The sequence below is a fragment of the Oryzias latipes genome, chromosome 23 (genome assembly GCF_002234675.1).
Source record: "Oryzias latipes chromosome 23, ASM223467v1".
In the NCBI taxonomy this organism is placed as follows: Eukaryota; Metazoa; Chordata; class Actinopteri; order Beloniformes; family Adrianichthyidae; genus Oryzias; species Oryzias latipes.
Genome location: NC_019881.2, coordinates 19,696,558 through 19,719,450, shown reverse-complemented (window position 1 = coordinate 19,719,450; position 22,893 = coordinate 19,696,558). Strand labels below are relative to the sequence as shown.

General features: G+C 39.7%; 1 protein-coding gene across 1 annotated transcript in view; it reads left to right on the top strand.

Annotated features, from left to right (window-relative positions):
- LOC101162257 (liprin-beta-1) overlaps positions 1-22,893 on the top strand; it is a 147,291-nt gene that overhangs the window by 64,566 nt on the left and 59,832 nt on the right. The gene's annotated exons all lie outside the window — the stretch shown is intronic.

The window sequence follows — 22,893 nt, the reverse complement described above, 5'->3', positions numbered from 1 at the left end:
CGGCTGTTAACGCAGAATTATTGCATGATATGAATTGGAGCATTTATTGTGCCAAAGTGAACACAGTTTGCATTCAGGACTATTTAAAAAGGAGCTACGGGGGCCTGCAGGGGAAAAAAACTAAAGCTTAATTATTGGACAGTTTTATCCATTTAACAGATAGAATTTTTCATTCTCTCACTATTTATTTTAATGATTGAAAGTAGTTCACTTTCAGGTGGGCTCTTAACTGAAACCTGTTTCATTCCCAGCGTGAGGCTGGTCTTATTTAATCTCAGATTCCTAATGGCTCTGTGCTTTAATTAGAGCGTTTAAAGGTTAACTGCCAGGTCTGCGGCGGCATCAGCAACAGTCAGCTCAGACTCCATCACATTCTGTGTGTGTGTGTATGCGTGCTAAAAGCTTCAATATTTGGTATAGTTCAAGATGCAATTTTCCATTCCTAACTTTCAACATTAGTCCTTTCAAATTTCCTGTACTTTTCTACAGACAAACACACAACTGAGTCTAAATGCAGTTACTGTAAGTGACCAAAAGTGGGACAATAAATCTATGAAAACCTTTTTTTCATTTTTTATTTAGTGATAAAACTGCAAGACAGTTTACTCATGTAATGCCGGCTCGTATAAATCCGTTTCCTCATTGTTTTTCTGCCGTTTTTGTGATGGCAATCGATCATTTGCAAATATTAGTTTTGCTAAACCTAATTGTACTTAATCGCTTCCATAGTCAAATTATGTGTGCTGCATTAGTAAAAGATATTAGTTACATCCTCCTGACTGCCAGAGAAAAAACGTTTTCCGGTCAAAACTTGTTCAAATTTACCAAAAACTACAAATCCCAGAGCTCCTCCCATTCTCATTTGCCATCTTGATAGTTCCCAAATGTCCTCTACAGATACCAAAAAGAGTTTATTCAGTAGTATGCAGCGGTTGGGAGATACTCAGGTTTAGGACTGTCCTTTACACACCATAAACTTGCATATTTAGGAGGATACTGCGAAAATAAAAGAAAAATCCAAATCTCCTTAAAACTGTGTAGAAGGTAAAAATAATTCTACATTTGGACTATTGTTCCAGCTAACTGACATAAAAAAGATAAACGTGTTTTTACACTTTTTGATTTTCAAATTTTAGTTATAAACGGAATAATTAAATAATAAATTAGAAAAACATATTGTTGTAATATTGTGAAAGAAAAAGCCTGGAACAAGATTTATGAGATTTGCACCACTTTGGCCTTTTGCACCAAGCCTATTCCAACTGTAAGCGGTGGTCATGCGCTAGGAAACAGTAGGAAAAAGGAAGAAAAAAAAAGGCAGCCCTTCCCCGCTTGTCCATTGTGAACACAATGTGCTAAAATGGCAAGAACCCACATTTAGCGCATTCTTGCCTGGTGTGTCCGTAACTTTAGAAATACCACAGCAACCCCACATAATGATTGAACCACCATCCGACACCTCCAGTTGAGCCTCATTATATTTTGTTATAGTTTTGTATTCTGAATGAATTAAAGTTGTATTTTGTTAAGGTTCCCTTTTAACTCCACAGTAAAAATCTTAACAGCTCAAATGACTAAAACTCTTATTCTCTTGATATTGTTGAAGCCCGGAAATACTTTAAAATTCATCCATCTTCAGAATCACAGCTAATGTTGGGGGAAGGTGGGGTGGACCCTAAACATGTTGACGATTTGTTGCACAGCCACACATTTATGCCCACATCTAGGTGGAATTTAGAGCTACTTTTGGACACGTTTTTGGACAGTGGGAGAAAGCCCAGAGATAACCCATGCATCCATAGGATGAATATGTAAACTCCACACAGAAAGGTCCCAGCTTGGATTGGAACCAAGGCCTTATCAATGTGAGAAAGCACGCCAACCCTATTGCCAGCATGTAGCCATTAAAAGCACTGTTTATAAGGGGTGTTAAGTCCTTTTTACACTGGTTTCGGCCTCTATCTCTGTCATGAATGGCTTTAGCGATGCAGACCCAGATGATGGAACCCAGAAGGAAAACGCATGTCAGTGTCGAGGTAAGTAAAGGATTTATTTCTGTTGTCCAGCGAGGTTTGTAGTTGTGATGAGGCAGGTGACTTGACTTTGACTTGTGGCATGGTTGGATCGTGGCGTGGCTGGGGGTAGCAATGGCTCGTAACTTGACAGGAGTTCAGACAGTTGAGACTTGGCAGAAGAGTCCTCGGGATTCCGTGAGAAGCTTCTGTTCTGTAAGACTGGATACTCGGGTGACCACTTGTGGTTAGTTTGTCCTGGAGACGAGGCATAGGACGAGTTTAGGCAAGAGCATAAATACATGGACTAAGAAAACTTAGTTGACCAGACTGAGCACCATCAGGGGCAATGAACTGGCGATGAATGCTGGCGCTGGATCTCCTTATGAAGGACTGGAGTTTGATGAGGTGAGTGGTCACAGCTGGTAGTTTCAGGAACAGAGCAGAGAGGGGACGGGGAGGATAGACTGCCAGAGGCACCATGGCAATCTCCACAGATAAAGAAAACTTCTAATTCACAAAGGCCTCCAAAAAGAACTGAACTTTATGTCATTGCTGCTCAAAATAGACCATAGTAGTATGGAGTCAGTGTTCGTCCGTCCGTCATCCTTCACGCTTACTCAAGATCGCAGTAACTCATCAGACAGCATCTCACTGGGATGACCAGAACAATTTCTTTGCCTCATAGCCACTCTGGACCCCTCAGGTAAGGTGATTAGCTGGACCCGAGGCTGCACTACAGTCACAATTAATTTAAATTAACAGTGGAGTTTAGGCCACCAATCATAGATGCCTGGTTCCAATTACACCTATTACTGAACAAAGCACGGTCCTGGAAATGGAGAGTTTTCAACTCTGAAAAGCTGAAAATTTTATTTTTTTGGGAGGCTTTTACCATAAAAACCTAATGGTTGGTAAATGTTTGGATGGACCCCTTGATGCAGAATTAGGAAAATAATTTGTTTTTTTTCTGACATAGATAACTCACTTCTCCTCCCATGCTCATGTCATTAAATAGCACTAATGGGCTCTTGACCTCCCTGTCGTTAGTGTTCCATAATTTTCCCAGCATGAAAATGAGTTTTAAATAAGTCCAACCCCGTAACTGGCTTTTAGGACAAAGCCCATTCTTTTTTGTTGCCTAAATTCCCATTTTTGCTTGTTTACTTTGGATGCTCAGCTTTTTGTGGAGGCAAATGGGAAATGGTAAATCCAGTCAACAAAACAAAAAGTTGATGAACCCATGCTGGATTTTAAAGGCAGAGTTTGTGTTTTGAAGTTGGTGTTTGTTTTATGATTAAATAATACATTTGTTAATGTTTGCTTTGATGCCATAGAGAAACCTTGTGTCTGTGTTAGTTTAAAATATTAGAACCAGTGATAGACAGAATCAGGACAAGGCAAAGCTGAGGAATGATTAGCACTACAACCCTTGTGCTATCCCATGGGGTCCAGATGACCCCATCCTTACATTGACGTGTTCTCACTAACATGACAGGTGGATAAAGGTGAAGAGGATTTCATGTAATCCATGGACACCAGTGAAGATCACAAATCATGGAAGAAAAAAGGTTTAGCCCACTGTCTAGTGGGTCTAGATGACCCAAATCCCTACGTTAAAGTGCCTAGGATAGCACAAGGGATAAGTGTCTAGAAAGTGAACATTTCATACTAAAATATTGTAAGTTGTATTTGAGGCCTTCATTTCCACGTACCGCTTGCTAACAGAGTTTCGTTGAGTCAATGGTTGTGTGGTGTTTGGTTTAATTAATGCCGTCTTCCTGCAGCAACAACAGTTGACAACAGCAATGCAGGTGTTTTTTGGACCAAGGTATAGCTAAGATCCATAAGGTTATGGAAGAGAGTGATGGGTTAAAATAGTAAATAAAATAGCAGACTTTAAAACTTAGAAACCAACAATTTTTCACATTTACTGGATGAGAGATGCAGAAGTGCTTCTTCTGTGTGAACTATCATTGATTTGATGGAACTTAGGGGAGAAAACAAAAAAAATGAATTATGGTTCTGAAATATGATGAGTGCAGACAAAAAACATAATCAAAGTAGAAGATTTCTTGGTTTTTGTTTTTTTTGTTGATAAATCTTTCATTTTTGTATCCAGCTGTAGTTTGGTAAAGATTTTATCGGGATTCGATTGTCAGATTTTGTCACCCAGATTCTAACATATGTTTGAGGGGGTTGTCTAGCGGAGAGCCACCTGTAGAATCTCATTGGCCACTATCATGCCCCCCAGAGGAACCTCATACCACCAAACAGAGGAAACATCCACCAATTCAGAGTCAGCCAGAGTTTTTACATTTTCCCTCACTGTATGAGTTTATTTGTGAAGTATTTACAAGATTAATATTTAGGTTTACTTTATATCAAATCTTTTTTATTTTGAAATCTGTGTGCTGTATTTCTTCACACCTGTCATTTTCCACAATTGTCAGCTTGCCAGCTACATTGTTGTGTACAAACGCTGCACATGACACTTGAGTTGAGTCAGTCGATCTGATCTTAAGTGTTCATGAATATTTAGTTCACAGATCATTGAAGGGCTCTGTGTAATTAAGTGGATATTTTTTATGAATTTGTTAAAACCTTACTAATCTCCAATCAGGAGTGATGTCTATATGTTAACATTTGGCTCTGGTTATTTAATGTTCTAATATGAAAGCAATAAGGGCTTAATATCTGCTTTTTTGCAGATGATGTTGTCCTGTTGTCCTCATCAGACCAGCATCTCTAGTATGCATGGGAGCGGCTGTGATGTATCAGCCCCACCAAGTCTGAGGCACTGGTTCTCAACTAAAGAAAAGTATTTGGTACTCTCTGATTGGGTGGAAAGCTCCTTCCTGAGGGGGGGAGTTTTAGTTTTCTGGGGATTTCAAGTAAGGGAAGACTGGAATAAAAGGTCAACAGGTGGAACACCTGGTGGAGACACAAGGGAAGACCCAGGTTCTACAATGTATCAGGATGACCCAGAAGTAGGACAGAACGGACAAGGGTGCGTGAAGAACTAGTATTTTTAATAACAAAAAGCGCCACTCCAGATGCGATAAAACCATAAACATAACAGAACTCCAAAACTATCACAACTAACAAAATAGAGGAATGAAGTATTAGCCAACCCTAACCAAACTGAAGAGACACTCTGACACAGAGTACAGAAACAGAGACACATAAATACAATGCAAATATATTAACTATGGACTACTCCACGGAGAACCACAGGTAAAAGGGTGGAACCTCTAGGAGAAGCCACAGCTAACCTGCACAGAAACCAAAGGTGTGAGGGCAAAACAAAATGGAATGGACAGACTGCGTCACCAGGACCCTTTGGAGAAACGTCTTCCGGCTGATCGGGGAACGCCTCGGGATTCCCCAGGAGGAACTGGTTGAGGAGAGTCTGAGCAGTTTTGAGGGGCATTACATATTAATCTATAAACATTTTGTAGTGTTTAGGATAGTTTTGTGTTGAGTCAGCTGCTAATGGTCAATAGTAGGGCTAGTAAGGGAATCAACCTAAATAGTTGCACAAAGTTGGATTCATGCCTTGAAGGTTCCAACCCAAATGACATTTCAGGTTAGAGCAACAAAAAAAATGTTCCTAAAAAAAAGATTACACTAAGTTTCTTTAAAACACACTTAATACCGTGAGGGACTAATTACAAAGTAAAAACCCATTTGGACCTGAGGTAAACAGCTCCTGAAGGGAATAAACAAAGAGAGAAAATCATCATTTATAAACTCTAGATCCTGAGACAGTCTTTGTCATCTGAGATTCTAGGAATAAAGGTACAGAATTGCAGATTTTCCTCACCTTCTTTCTTTTGCCACATATTTAAAATACATTAGTCCTTGGATCAAGAACCTAACAAGAACAGCCTGATTGCACAAGAAAGTGTGCACGCCTGCTTTGTCTTTAATTTTCTTTTAGTTTCCATGGTGGTCTGATTTCCTTCGTCTTAGAGAGAATTCATGTGAATCTGACTGTAATCATGATACGAAACGTGCCGCCTGCTGTCTTTCTCTGTGAGATGCAGCGAGGGTGGGATCAGAGAAGCCTGGTTCAAGGCTGCCGTGACTGCTCAAGTGCATTTCACTTAACCTAACTTGTTCGGAGAAGGGAAGGAGTCCTTGGAGTCCTTGGAGTCCTTGGAGTCCTTGGAGCGTAGCCATTTCTTGAGCTGTGATTGCTTATAAAACACAAGGGAGACGCCGCTCTTCTTAAGGCGACCCCGACCTATCTTCCTGCATACGTATTGCCTTCTTGTTTATGGAAAACTTCAGTTAGTTGCATATTTTATATTTAATATTAGGTTTATTCATTACTTTAGAATAATTTACAAGTTAGGAGATAGTCACCACTGCCCTTACAGCTGGACACGGGTTGTCAGCTGGTGAAAAACAGGCAAACGTGTACTAGGCAGGCAGGTGGTCTGCACGAAATATTAAGGTTGTATCCAGGTTCACTCAGTGGGCCTGTAAGGTACACGTATTAAACATTATTATTATGGATATAACTTGTTAGTTTTATAAATGAATATAAGGAACTGATCAATTTAAAAAAAGGAAAAAGCACCATCAAATTATCACAAAATTTGCACCATAAATGAAAATGTCACATGGAGTTAACACAAGGACCTAACCAATAAACTATTTTTTTTAAATTTGCCCAAAAAAAGTAATCAAATTAAGATAAACAAAACCAAAAAAAAAGATTGGGAATATTGACTGGAAGTAAAAGCGTTATGCTACGTACACACCGGACATTTGACATGCGTTCTTCAACGCGTGTTGAGCCCATAGTCTACTGTTTACTGTTCGCCTCCAATAGTTATGGTAAATGGCCATATACTTGTATGGCACTTTTCTACCTTCCATGAAAGCCCAAGGCGCTTCAGGGCAACAAACTCACTCAGCCACGCAAACACACATTCACACACTGATGGCTGCTGGCCAACACTGGTGCCAACATGTAACCACCAGAGGCATGTGGTGGTTCAGTGTCTTGCCCAAGGACATTTCGACACATGGGCACACTGGGCCGGAATGGGACCTACAATCTTTTGATCAGAGGCCAACTGCTCTATTCCAATATATGAAAGACTTGTTGTCGGGCACAAACTGCATTTAGAAATTTGTCTTCCGTCATGAATTTTCAGAAGGTTGGTACTTCAGTGAATTAAAAGAGATGTCATTTATTTCTCCATACCAAATCTACGTCCCTGATAGGTCAAAGTTCGGCCTGGTTTAAGTTTGAATGCCTGTTCAGTGGCCATTTGTTTTGTACGTAGAACCCAAAAACGGATGTAGAAATTTAAGTAGCGACGTGTGAATGAGAATTTTGAACAGGGAAGTTTGAAAGGCGCATTTGTACGCGTTTACGTAGACCTTTCTTTGGAAGGGGCTGCTCAGACGTGCATTTCCGTGGGTGGTGTGAACGTAGCTCAAGGCTCTACTGAAACTCAACTTGTTCTTTTCTGCACCAAACTGTTCTCTTCCAAAAAATGAATATTTTCACTAAAACGCTGTTCTATAATTGACAACATTTGAGATACGTTAACCTCTTCATCCTTATACTCAGATCCCTTCCTGTTACTATTGCTCCCTTATCACCCTTTGAATATTAATGTAAAAAGAGGTCCCCGTCATAAACCCTCTGCAACATGAATTAATAATGTCCCACCGATATGACTTTTTCATCCGATAATTGCTTCAGACTTTCTCTTTGTGTGAACCTACATGTCGGATCATCTCCACTCCTCTGTCAAGTCTGTACTTCAACATCCACAGTTTATCGGTGCACTTTGATTGAGCTGTTGTCATGGTTACGAGGATGTTCAATTTATAATAGGCTAGACCGCAGAGACTCTTCCAGCTTCTTACAGGGCCGTAATTAAACACAATTTGGAGCAAACTGCACATCATTAATCTTTCTGTGGCGACTGGCGAGGCTGTGGGTGTTGTGGGTAACTTCTCAGCTTGATCCTGAGTGGTGCGACGATCCCCTCCTATTGTGGCGTTTAGTGCTGCTTTTGCCTGGCACCACAAGTCTGACATCCTTCTATTCTGAAAGGGTTTCATGGAAGCTTTGAAAGTCTGATCAGTTTAGTCTATGGAGATAGAAAGTTCTGAGAAAAAAGCAACAATTCAAAGTTAAAAGGAAAGTACATTTTAGTCATAATAGTATTTGTGAAACAAAATGTCATGAACGTAGTCATTAATTGGTGTGCTCCTGAGTCCCTGCCACACTCATGTACTGTTATCTGTAAATAGATCTCATCACAGGCAAGCAGACAAGACGGGAACACATAATCCTTGAAAAAGTCACAGGGCCACTTTATTAAACTCCTCAGATCCTTTTAACAGCAAACACAAAGAGCGCTGGAGACTCTCGCTGTGACGAGACTCTTTGTGTGACGGCTTCCGACAAACACGCTGTGACCCGTTCCAAAACCGTTCCCCCTCACCAAGACAACCATGACTGAAGCTTCCTCTGAAAGACCTCTCGTTCTCCCCTCTTAAAATGTCTATTAAAGGTAAACTGGTGGTTTTAGGCAAAGCAAGGGTATGCCGTGGTTACATAAGAGCGCTGGGGGCTGTCTTACATAACACCATGTGCACACACCTGCTGTGATGAACATACGATGAGAAAGGTACCTTTTTTACAAATATTTTAACCATGACAGATAACTGATGCTGTTCGGTTCAGTCATGATTTATTTCAGTCTTTCATTACTTGACTGCTTTCCAGCGTGAGACAAAAGAAAAATGTAGTATATTTCAGCACACCTGTTTTTTACAGTATATTCAATATTACACTTATTTTAACAGATTGAACACCGTTTTATTTGTACATTTTTTACTTTAATGACAGATGCACCTTTTTGAATCAGTTGTAATGAATTGCTTTTAATGATGTATAAATTATGTACTTTTTATCTATTAGTTTCTAATTATTGAGATTCTTTTTTATACGATCGAATAATTCACTGTTTTTAGTTGGAAATGAATTAGTGATAAATTATTTTGTTATTTTTGGTGAATGGACTAAAACCACTTTAAATATATCAAGTTCTCACCTCTTTTATTTTGAAGTAACTTTATCCCCTCAGTTTAAAGCTCCTTTTCCTCTCTGTAAACAGCAGTAAAGAATTGTGCATCCATCCATCCATCCATCCATCCATCCATCCATCCATCCATCCATCCATCCATCCATCCATCCAACTTCCAAATCCACTGAATCCCCTTTGGGGTCATGAGCCTATTCCAGCCACTAGTGAAGGCAGGGTACACCCCGAACAGGTCGCCAGTCTGTTGTAAGGACGCACAATCACATTCACACCTAGGGATAATTTAGTCATCAATTAACCTACAGTACATACCAAGATTTTGGACTGTGGGAGGACATCAGAAGGCTCTGAGAAAACCCATCCATGCACAAAGTAAACATGCAAATTACACACAGAAGGGATCCGCCCGGGATTTGAACCTGAACCTTCTCACTGTAGGCTAGAGTGCAAACCACTGCACTCCTGTGCAGCCATAGACAGAATGCAGTGAAACTAAATCATTTCAAACATTAAGAAGTGATACTCAATCCCATTAGTCACAGTATTTCTATTTGGATCACCCTGATAACGTTTTATTTCACAATCACATGCACTGTTGGTGCCTTATTTCCACAAAAAAACGTGAGTTTGTAAAAGTACCTGACACAGGAGACGCTAGATGAGAGCAGCACCTGGTCTCGCCGGTGGCATGGCTGTTAATCACACAGGTGATGATCCGATCTCTGCGTCTGAGCCCCCTCTGTGTGGGTGAGCAGCTGAGATAGCGTGCCTATAGGGAGCAGCGGCTCATCAGTGATCACCTGGGACAAAAGGCCAAGGCAGGAAAAGGGGATAACACTGTTGTGTAATCGCTGCTCGCAGACACACTTCAGTCTCAGTGTATCTCCTTCTAATCAGAACAGACTATCAGAATGGTTTTGGGGAAGTGGACGGTGCCAGGATGTAAAAAGCAGCGAATGGTGTTGTCGGGCTGTTCTTTATTTCACTTTCACACTTTACGGAGGCAGATGTGTCATTAAACAGAAATAGCAGAGAAGAAAAAGCTTGTGCTGCAATAGAAAAGATTGATGGGTTATTTTATTTTTTTCTAAAGTCCTTTATCCCTTCCTTACGAGAGCTCTCTCCTCTCAGGGAACCTGCCAAGAAATTACACTGAGTAAATTCAGCATATTTTTTGACAATTTACTGGAACATGTGTACAATCAGAGTAAAAAAAAGGTGTACATTCAAATAAATCTCTCTCTGGAGCCTTTTTTACTTTAATGTGAATCCATGCAGACTCCAGAGAACCATCAACATTCCGCTCCAAACTTGTTTCCCTTTTGCTGTTTTGCTTATTATGAAATATGTAATGTCTTAAAGCTATGTTTTTCTTAACTCTTTAAAAATGCACAGAAACATTTGAACACAACACATAACAAAATAAACCACCTAAAAGCGTGACCAGACTAGACATAAAAGCACTGGCAATATCACTTTCATGGATATAGGGACCCTCGCTAAAACGTGGTTCACCTTTCATTACCTTACAGTTTTTGTTGATTTTAGTTTAGTGTAATCTTGTAATCATTTTTTCTCAAAGGGCCTATGTCATGCTTTCCTAAGCCTTTCAGAGTAAACTTTATTCATATATATGATAGTATATTACATTTGGCATTTGTAAAATTAAATATGTTATTTTCACAGCTAATGTTTCTACCCGACAGTGAGACGACTCGAACTCTGAGGCTCCGCCTTTTTCTGCTTGTGGGTGCATCTCATTTCATGACGTCAACCTAGAGCTGGCCTCAGTAGCGTGTCTGCGTTTCGCCCCTGAAAACAAAAAACATCCGAATATTTGCATAGATGGATGTGCATATTGGACTTTAAAATAAAAGCATTTTGCCGATCACCGCTAGCTACACAGGGAAAGTAGGTGTGGATGTTAGCCTGGGGGCGGGGCTGGCACCGCAGACTCTCCTTGGAAAGGGCGGGTTCTCACTTTGGTATGTATGAATGTGAGAACCCGCTAGTTTTTGTTGATTTGGAGGGGCTGGTGCTCAGAGCGCAGGGCTTTAAAGGAAAAAATACCACTTTGGGAATGTTTTTTGTGAGGAGTTAACATTATAAAACACTTGAAAGCTCAAAAAGTTGATTTTGCATGATATAGGCCCTTTAACAGTGCATTGTGGTCTGCATCCTGATTGTCTTTGGATCATTGTCAATCAATCTCCTCTGTGCCGTGTCTTCTGTACAGGACAGAATGCGTTCAGTTTACCAAATTTACATAGATCTTTGATCGCAACCATATCATTGTTTTCAATCTAAAAAAACTAGACCAATTTTTCTGCGAAGGTTTGAACTTTGAGAGTTTAAACAAGAGAAAAAAGTGATAAAATGTCCATGTCTTTCTGAGAAAAATGTATAAAGTCTGTAGCACTGACTGTAAACGAGAACTGGACTGAGTGACCTCTTTACCTGGCGATCACAAACAGTAAGTACCCGCTGGTTCATAGGAAGGCAAAATCCTGTAGACTTCTACAGAGAAATAAACAGCTGTTACTCATTATATGTGTCAGAATTGCCATCCTTGTTTTGATAACTTTTTTTAAACATGCTGTTGGTAATCCTTTTTTTTAAATCATAGTTTTTCTGCAGGACCAATCCGGTGCCTCAATAAAAGTACGTCCAACATTTTAAAAGGTTTCATTGACAGATTAAATGTAGCCCACTTTCAAGTGGTAGGGGTGTGGACTTCCAATAAACTCACTTCAGATTGTCAAGAGTGGTTGCCATAGAAATGTCGACTCGGACCGACTCAGACCAATCACTGCTAACTGACGACGTCTGGCTGCGACATGGCGGCGCTAATAAATGGCGTCTGAATTGACTTTAATTCGTTTGAATTGAAAGGAAGTCATTTTCTGTGGATGATGTCACACTCAAACAGTCAATGGTTTTTCAGCTTACTTTTCAGACCACAAACAAAGCACCACAACACATCGGTGCAGTCTAATGGCTTTCGTTGCTGCAGCTAAGGCAAAATACACCTGGAAAATAATAGTATTTTTAATGGCTGGTTGACAGTCTGAACCATCAGAAAAAACTAGTAACTAGTAACACAACCATGAAAGAGTATTTAAATACAAAGATAAGCCTGTGAATAGTTCTTCTCAGTTGGCTTCACTTTCTGGCTATAAGCAGGATAGAACAGGTGGGAAACATGAGCGTTTCCATATGCATATTGTTGGATTTACTAAATGTGTTTTATTAAATAAGCCCATCTGTAGATAAATTATCCCTGTATTTCACAGCATCATCATCATTACACCACAGCAGCACAAACATGTTCTCCCTGAACATCAGGACAAGCCTCTTGGCAGTTCTTTGGCGGTCTTGTAATGGATTAATGACAGTCGTGTCTCCTTGAGATTCCTGTTGAGAGAAGGAGCTCTTTTCTGTAGTAACATGTGTGGGTGCACAAAGGCTTCACAAATAGACTCTGATAGACTTTCATGTTCAGCCCAAGGAACAAATTCAATTGTTCTGGATGAAAGATGGTATACCGTACGAATAAACAATCAAATTGAAACAACTAAACAAAATCCAGTTAAAAGGCAGATTTTATGCTATTGTTTGAACTTGAAAATATAAAGATCTTTTATGAAATAAACCACTGAAACCTCAATACGACTTTCCATCCATCATGACTTATATCATAGACTTGCTTTTGCCATTTACTGTGGCAAAAAGGGTGACGTCATAGTTGCTGGAGCTTAAATGCTATATGTAATCTGTAATGGAATTCAAGAATGTTTAACCCTTTAACACCGGAGCTTTAGCGCCAGTATTGACATTCTTCAACCGTTTACACAATAAACATAATTCCAGCGTATTCTGAACAGGATAAAAAGCCGCATTGCACATGTTCAAGCAATCAGCTGATTCTGTCTGTTTTTTCTGGGACAGAATCAGCTGATTCACGTTAAAATGGTTGAAATTTGAATGTGCTAATTAGGAGCTCCAGTGTTGAAGGGCCAACAGGAACTAAAGAGGATATTTATTTTGATTATTTTACTTCTCAGTCAGATTTGTCTCTCAGTGTTGCACAAAGAATGCCAAAAGCATCAAATCAAACAATAGTAAATAACTCATATCATTGTAATATGAAAAAAGGTCACAATTAACAAAATCAATTGTTTTTGGTTGGGATTTCTCCTAAATTACTTAAAATTAGAGATAAATACAAAGTTTAATTGTTGTAAACAATCATAACTTGACTTTCAATTTTTAAAGAGTTTGTCAATCTTTTGCTACTTAAAAAAAGGAAAGAAAACATCTCAAGCTGGATCTTATTGGCATTACTACTTCATTCTTATTACTAAAGACTGAGAATAAATGAACTACAGGTCATCAGCATTAAAGTTAATTTGAACAGCTTTGTATCCATTTTATTAATTAGAAAACTCTTGAGAATATTTTTGTGATTATTGTATGAAAGAAGGAGAAGTGAACTGAAACAGAAACGGCAGACTTAAGGTTTTGTCTGGGAAGAAAGCAGTCGTGTTTTCTCTCACATTTTGCTGTCTGTCTGGTTCTGAATGCAGCCGTCTATCCGTCTGAGGGTTCCTATTCAATTTACCACAATTCTGCCAAGTGCTCGTCGCCTGAAACCACTGGAGCATTTCTGAGTAGCAATAAAAAATAAAGGATGAGGACAAAATGACCTTTTTTAAATTGTTTTTCATCATGTGAGAAGGAAGGACTCTCTGTCACACTCAGTATGTCAGTGGAGAAATGTAAAAAGGATTTTGGAGGAAAGGATGTTCCAATAGAGATGTGGTTTGACCAACAAAGCATGAAGGGTCTCAATGAGATATACATTAAATATCTCATTATACGGTTAAGTATGGGTTCAGGCAGGGGATTCTAAGACAATGACTTCAGTTAACGGACATTTGTATGGATGCATTAAATTCCTGGTCCTGTTACTAAACTGTAATTTCCAATTTTCCTGGATTTCTTTACTTTTCTATCTATCTCTACACCTTTCACGTCACGCATCTCACGCATTGAACCTGAACCTTGAAGTTTGATTGAAAGCACCTGTGTTGCATCCACACACAGATGACTCATTAAAAAAACCAGCAGATGTTTTGTTGGGTTTCCCTTGGCTTTTCCTGGAGCTGCTTGGATTACGTCAGCAGGTTTTTACATTTTTGCTGATTTTGTTTGGCCGATATTTATTTGAAACATTTGCAAGTTAGAGGGGGTTTTGTTAGAAGTGCAACTATAATTGCTTGTTTTGGCACCAGAGTGTTCCTCTGTGTGATAAATAGCTGCTGTATTGCAACTGAAATGCTATTTTTTTTCATTTGTTGTGCAATAAACAGAAAGGTTTTAACAATCGTGATCAAAATACTAAACACAGGGCTGGGTATCGGTGCTACAAAACTGAATGAAGTTGATTTTGGATCAGAAACTCTCTATTTGATTAGATTTAATAAATTCTTTGACACAGGAGCTTTTGAGTAGTTCCAGCAGATATCTGAATGGGAGAAAAGGGCTCATATATATATATATATATATATATATATATATATATATATATATATATATATATATATATATATATATATATATATATATATATATATATATATATATATATATATATATATATATATATATATATATATATATATATATATTATTTTTTTTCCCAACTTGTCCTGTCCAACAGCTAGGCAGACAGATGAGAGCTGAGGGCCTCTTGGGTTGGACATATTTTACTTTAACAAGAGGGGTTATTAATCTTCAGACAAACCAAAGGTATGTCTGAATAAACCCCTTTTGTAATTGAGGCCAAACTTTATTAATTTCAAACATGTCTGAAAATCTTTGGTGTTGGACCGGACGGAAAAGGAAAGAGGGGAAGAAGAGAGAGGGACGTTAGAGAGAGGGGGGGTAGGGGGTGATAATAGGAGGGGAAGGGGGATAAGACCATGAAGCAGCATAAAGCAACAAGTTTACTGGTTGTTAATCATTATGGTAAGGTTCAAATGTAAAAAAAAACAACAAAAAAAAGGGCGGAGCCTGTCCACACACACACTCAAATGTTATAAACACACCTGTTAGTTGCAAAAATGTCCACCTGTCGACATGTACACAAAACAGATAGTGTTCACACGCATACTTATGCCTTAAAACCAACTAGTGTGAAATATTTCAGTCATTCAGTCTGTTGAGCTAACACCTGTGCTCAGGTGAGTGTTTATGTTCTTCTAAAATGGATGGTGGAACGTGAAAAGAAGGAGGGAGAGTGCCCAGCCATCCCCACCCCAAGACCCCCACCGCACCAGCAGCGGCAGCCGGAATCCCCCCAACGCCACACGGGAACCGGCAGGGAACAACCGCCGCCCGGGCGACCAAGCCCGCCACCCAGGCCAGGGCCAGCAGGGCCGCCGCAAGGCCCCCAGAGCCAGAGAGCAGGGAAGCACGGAGGGAAAGAGGGCGCCGCCCCAGCCCAACCAGGAGAGCAGCCCCCCCGCCGCGCCGGGAGAACCCAACGCAGGGCCCCACCGGAGAAGGACGCCCACAGCCCCAGACGAGCACCCCACCACCACCCAGGAGTTCCGGGCATCCCCCCGCCCCAACCCCAGGTACGAGCCAGGACCCCCCAAGGGAGACCCACTCCGCACTCCAGGCAGCCATCCGCCTGGCCCACGGTTGGTCCAGGGAGGAGCGAGGCAGGGGCCCGACGCCCCCGCCCAGAAGGGGGGAACCCCGGGGAAAAAAGAGGGCCCACAAGGGGTGATATATAACACTTTATGAACGACGCAAAGCCGCCATGAAAGAATTAGCTGATTCACGTTTTAACAGTTGAAGCATTATGGTATAGGGTCAAAAAGCGTGTGTTATTTAAGTCGTGTTAAAGGCGGTTCTAAAGAGTTAAACCAGAATTTCTTCTTCTTCCTTTCCGTTCAGCCTTTCCCTTCAGGAGTTGCCACAGCGAATCATCTTCCTCCATCTAACCCCATGTTCTGTTTCCTCAGCCCTAACACCTTCACATCTTCCTTCACTTCCTCCTCCATGGTCTTCCTCAAGACCTCTTTTCTGGCAGCTCCAGACTTAGCATCCTCAGCACCAATATATTCGCCTCCTCTCCTCTGGCAGTCTGGACTCCAGTATTAAACCAGTATTTCTGTTCTGTAAAAACATGTTCGGTCTAAAGCCAAAATATATTTTGTTTTTAAGCAAAACAAGAAATTCAACAAAAAATCTTTTTTTTTATTGAGAAAAAAGCTTCAAAATTAAAGCTCGTAAGTTCTAATAAAATGAAAAAAAAACTGCCAATCTCCCTGGTTTTATATTTAAAATTCTACAGTGAAAAAAAGAACTAAGAAAAAACTTACCTTTGTTGCAGTTAAAGCAATTAATAAAACTTGAAATGTTATTTTTTCATAGATATATATGAATGCATTATCATTAAGCATCCTAACTGAAAAACAAGTTTGTTGTGATGTTAACTGTACTCCCTGATGTCTAATGCTTCTTATTAAGCGATACAAAAAGACTAACTTTATTTTAGATTGGATTTGTCTTGAATGACATATAACTCTCTCTTTCAGTTGTTTTAAATTGTTACCAAACAGTCTGGACAAGATGTGATCACTCATGAGATATTTTACTTTAGGTGTGCTCCCCAAGCTGAAAAACATGTCTTTGTTGTTGGGAAAGGGATGAAGGTGGAAAGGGTTTGGTCCAAATGTCTCTGGGTCCAGTGTACACCAAGAGAAACATGGGAGGAGAAACACAAATTAAAGAAAGTTTCAAAACTTCTCAAACTTTCAGAAAATACCCCAGAGTTTTCTCTACATCATGTCTGCTCGGCAGGTTTTCTCTAAATCCTCAGGAGCAAAGCAAATCAATCTCGCTGCCGTCTGTACCGGGATTCATCCAACGGAGTGTAGGAGGCTGTTTGACAGAAAAGACTGGTTCACGCTGATAAATTACAGTCAACTGCTGTTACTGAGTAACATTAACTGTTCATTTGCATGCAACAGATGAAACGCTGAAGCTCAGAGACGTAGGACACAAAACATCATTTGCATTTCTATCAATCAGCTACATTTTTAATTTGTTAAAGTGAGGCTGTTCAGACATAAGTCACTTTATCATTAATCTTATCTTAAAGTTCAAGGAAAAGTGACTCCACACAGTGTGAAAACAATAACAAGGAACCACGGTCTCATTGAATCATCACCAATTGTATTCATAATTTTCTATTCTTATTCACTTTAATTCAGAAAAACTTGTTTTTTCTGATGTTATTGGCTATAAACTTAGAAATGTAGGCAGCGGAGTGGAAGAAAAATAAAAGGATGAAAATGTGTAGTTTGAATAGTTTGCTTATTGTTATTAATGTTAAAACAGCAGCTGTTTGTGCTATCACTTATGCTTAAAGCTTGTATTGATGACTTCTTTGGTTTAGTCAATATTTCTACTAATATTCAAAATTGGGGGGCAAATGAGGAGAGCAAAGCTTTTTGCAGGGGGGCAGCCGCCCCCCTGTAACCCCTCTGCTTTAACATAGGTAAAAATCATATTTTTCTTACAAAGTTTCTCCATTTAAATATCAAGCTGACTGCCAGTTTAAAGAAATAGTAATAACTAACAGCAGCTGTTCTAACCTTTTAATGGCCAAAGTACCACGTGTCTTCTGTAATAACCCAGATTTGCCTAAAATTATGTTTTTTTTTTCATGAAAAGGTAAAAAGGTTTTGAACAATTCTTAAGTTTAATGATAATTTAGGCTTCAATTGTGCATTTTCTTCTATTTTAAGGACTGCCTTATAAAACTTTGATGTAAAACTGGGCTCTAAGCAAAATCTTTTGTGCTTAGAACTTTGATTCAAATGTTCGCAGATTAAAATTAGTTTCCGTTTACTGTGTCAGCTTGAAGCGGAAAAAAAGAATCCCCTGTTTGAAAAGTATCAATGTTAAGCATAATACGCATTTTCTTAAAACAAAGAGGGAATGAAACTGGATTAAAAACATAAAAAATAATAAAAGGAAATGAAGAAAATTGGAAAATAATCGAATAAAAAGTTTTGTTTGTCTAAAGTCAGTTATTTTTGGGCATGAAGAATAACAGAAACTACATGCTGTCTCAGTCTAACCCAAGTCTAATTATTTAAAGATTAAAGCATTGACAATATTTTTAAACCTGAAACATAAAACTGTAACCCTTGTTATTTTCTTAACACAATACACTTAAGCTCAGTTTAATCTTTTTTGGAATATTTGAAATTTTAATTCTTCATTCTTAAATCGTTAATAACATTTAATGATTTTTTTTTCCACTTTCACCTTTTTTCTAGCATTTTTTCTGATCTTTAATAATAACTTATTGTTAAAGGTGATACTTTTGTTATTCTTTATTGATAGCAATGATTTCACATAGATCAGAATATCATCTGCATAGCAACTGATTTTATCTTTCCGAGCTCATAGACGTTAAAAACCTTTAAATTTGGTTGGAGACTAAAATTAATTTATTCATCTGCTGAGCGAATGTTAAAGGTTACAAAAACACAGAAGGACTAATGTGAACAAAAAGTTACAGAAATAGGCTTTTCTTATTGTGCTGCAATTAAAATCTATTGATCTTTTTTTATTAGAGAAAAGCTGAATAGTGGTACATTGGTGAGAAATGTATTTGCGATAGATATAATAGATCTTATGAAAGTTTTAATCCACAATGTATTTAATAGTCTCAGCTTCCCAGGTGATGTTTATTACAGTAAAATAGGCTTTTTAGTATGATCTATAATGATGTTGGTGTTTTCTAAAACTTATTGGGGTTTTGTTTTTACATGTGAAGATTTGTTGTTGAAATATAAAAAATCTTTGTTTGTATTTGTTTCAAAGAACTGTTTACCAGTCGACAGAAATGTCACTTGTGTTGGTGCAATAAGCCATGGCTTCAGCCTACAACCTTTGGTTGAAATATTTACTTCCCAGTGGTGAATGTATGTGTGCAATTGTGCAATATTTGTGATACGGTGGTGTGCAAACTGTTTCATCAAAATAAATGTATCGAAAAGATTTTAGGATCTTGGAGTCTACAACGTCTAAATAAGAATGTATTTGGTGTTGGACCTTGAAAAAGCAGAGAACAGTATTAATGAGGACGTTACTGGGGGAGGACTTTTTTATTCTTCTGGTCTCGTTTAAATGTTTTGATACTTACTCATAATTATTATTGTTCCCGTTTAATCTTTTTTTTAAGGTCTTCCAAATAAGATGGATGGGACAGGTCATAGTTTTGCTCATTAGTAATTTCAGCAATGAGAAAACTGAAAAGCTGTAAATTTATGCACGGAGCTAGCACAAATAACACGTGTAAACAAAGTCTCTCTAAAAGGCCCCTGTGGTTGAAACAATCTTATAAAAAAGTATGTTTTGCCAAGTCAAACTGGACACATATGGTACATAAATTTTATTCCTTAAGGTCCCTAGATAAAATGTTTTTTTTATACTTGAAGCATCTTAAAGCCTTTAAACTGATGCGGCTGCACGAGTATTTAATTCAAATGTCAAAAACCATGCAGTCACTGCAGATGTTGAAAGGATAAGAAGTCTTGTGATAAATCTGCCATCATTTTCCTGAGTGAGGTCAAGACCACGTTTGTCTTCTGCATCTTGATGCGGTCAGCTTTGTGTAGGATCACGGTGACCTCTAATAACATCTTATTATACGGAAGTCCGAAAGAATACAAGAAAGGACGGCATCATTTCAAAGGCACCTTCAGCAAATGACAAACTGTTGTCCCCTGATGACAACTCTGTTGTCTCAAAAATTACAAGACAATGATCTCATAAGCTTTACAAAATCACATCACAGAAACAAAGAGTTTTTTTCTTTTAGAGACAGTGAATTGTATATTGCTCTGACCCAAGAAAACCGCCGCCTCTCTGTCCTTTGGACACAAGCACTGATTCAGAATACTAACAGGAACTACAAAGTGTGTTCAGGAGAACACAAAAGTTAGGACAGATGCTGAAATAAATCTAAAAGTTGACTTTCTTTACTGCAAGTTTTCTTCACAGTCTTAAAAGTGTCTGGGTGTAAAAGGAATTTATCTGATGATGCTTAAATACTGTTTTTTAGTCACTACTAACCATCCATCCATCTTCTTCCGCTCATCTGCGTCCTGGTCTAAACAGTCTAGGCAAAAATGCCCAGACTTCCCTCTACCCAGCCACTTCCTCCAGCTCCTCTGAGGAGACTATAAGGCATTCCTAGGGCAATCAAGAGTCTCTCCAGCATGTTCTGGGTCTTCCCCGGGGTCTCTGCCCTTTGGGACATGCCCGGGACATCTCCTCAAGGAAGCAACCAGGAGGCATCCAGACCAGGTACCTGAGTCACCTGAACCAGCTCCTCTCAATATTGGGGAGCAGCGGCTCTACCCCGAGCTCAACGATCCCAGACACTGAGGTACCGGGGCACGTGCCCCTGTAATTGTCTCCCATGGCAGAGAGGTTCGAGGTGACTATTCAGACAAAATGCTTTTCAATTCAGTTTTATTTATATAGCCAATATTATATCACAGCTCAGTGACCTTGTGGTAGAGTGTCCGCCCTGTGACTGGAAGGTCAGGTGTTCAAATCCAGGCCAAGTCCTAACAAAGACTCTAAAAATGCGACCCAATGCCTCCCTGCTTGACAATCAGCACTAAGAGGTTGGATTGGGGGGGTTGATCCACCAAATAGTTCCCGACTGCGGCTGTGTCTCCAGCTCATCGCTCCCCCAAGGGATGGGTCAAATGCGGAGAACAAATTTCTCACACTTAGGTGTGTGACAGCTAATGGTACTTTATCACAGTTGTCTCAACTGGCTTCACTAATCGTACAAAACATAAAATCATTTATAAAAACAATAGCTGATTGCTAAACTACTAGTAAACTACACTGACCAAAAATATAAACGCAACACTTTTGTTATTGCTTCCATTTTTTATGGTATGAACTACAAGATGTAAAACATTTTCCACATACACAAAATAACCAGTTCTCTGAAATATTGTTCACAAATATGTCTTAATCTGTGATAGTGAGCACTTCTCCTTTGCCAAGACAATCCATCCCACCTCACAGGTGTGCCATATCAAGATGCTGATTAGACAGCATGATTATTGCACAGGTGTGCCTTAGACTGGCCACAAGAAAAGGCCACTCTGAAATCTTCAGTTTTGTTTTATTGAGGGGGTCAGGGGAGTCAGACAACCAGTCAGTATCTGGTGTGACCACCATTTGCCTCATGAAGTGCGATACATCTCCTTCGCATAGATAGAGTTGATCAGGTTGTCTATTGTGGCCTGTGGAATGTTGGTCCACTCTTCTTCAATGGCTGTGCGAAGTTGCTGGATATTGGCAGGAACTGGAACACGCTGTCGTATACGCCAATCCAGAGCATCCCAAACATGCTCAATGGGTGACATGTGCGATGAGTATGCTGGTCATGCAAGAACTGGGATGTTGTCAGCTTACAAGAATTATGTACAGATCCTTGCAACATGGGGCCATGCATTATCATGCTGCAACATGAGGTGATGTTGTTGGATGTACGGTACAACAATGGGCCCCAGGATCTCGTCACGGTATCTCTGTGCATTCAAAATGCCATCAATGAAATGCACCTGTGTTCTTCGCCCATAACAGATGCCTGGCCATACCATAACCCCACCACCACCATGGGCTACTCGATCCACAACATTGACATCAGAAAACCGCTCACCCACAGGACGCCACACATGCTGTCTGCCATCTGCCCTGAACAGTGTAAACCGGGATTCATCAGTGAAGAGAACACCTCTCCAACGTGCCAGACGCCATCGCATGTGAGCATTTGCCCACTCAAGTCGGTTACGACGACAAACTGGAGTGAGGTCGAGACCTCGATGAGGATGACGAGCATGCAGATGAGCTTCCCTGAGACGGTTTCTGACAGTTTGTGCAGGAATTCTGTGGTTATGCAAACCGATTGTTTCAGCAGCTGTCCGAGTGGCTGGTCTCAGACGATCTTGGAGGTGGACATGCTGGATGTGGAGGTCTTGGGCTGGAGTGGTTACACGTGGTCTGAGGTTGTGAGGCCGGTTGGATGTGCGGCCAAATTCTCGGAAACGCCTTTGGAGACGGCTTATGATGGAGAAATGGACATTCAATTCCCTAGCAACAGCTCTGGTGGACATTCCTGCTATTAGCATGCCAATTGCACACTCCCTCAAAACTTGCGACATCTGTGGCATTGTGCTGTGTAAGACAACTGAAGATTTCAGAGTGGCCTTTTCTTGTGGCCAATCTAAGGCACACCTGTGCAATAATTATGCTGTCTAATCAGCATCTCTAAATGGCACACCTGTGAGGTGGGATGGATTGTCTTGGCAAAGGAGAAGTGCTCACTATCACAGATTTAGACAGATTTGTGAACAATATTTCAGAGAACTGGTTATTTTGTGTATGTAGAAAATGTTTCACATCTTTGAGTTCATATGATAAAAAATGGGAGCAATAGCAAAAGTGTTGCGTTTATATTTTTGGTTATTATAAATAGACTGCCCTGGCTACTGGCGCTCTGCTCCTGACGCATCCACCCTACCCCCTTCTCGTTTTAGTCTGGACATTTTCTTTACTATTCTAAGATGTCTGCATCAAAGCCTGCTTTGCTCTGACCTTAACTCCATATGTGATTAACGCAAATCAGCTGATTGGCAGAGACAATGGTACGTTCCGTTTTCCTGAGGTGGACGCACAAG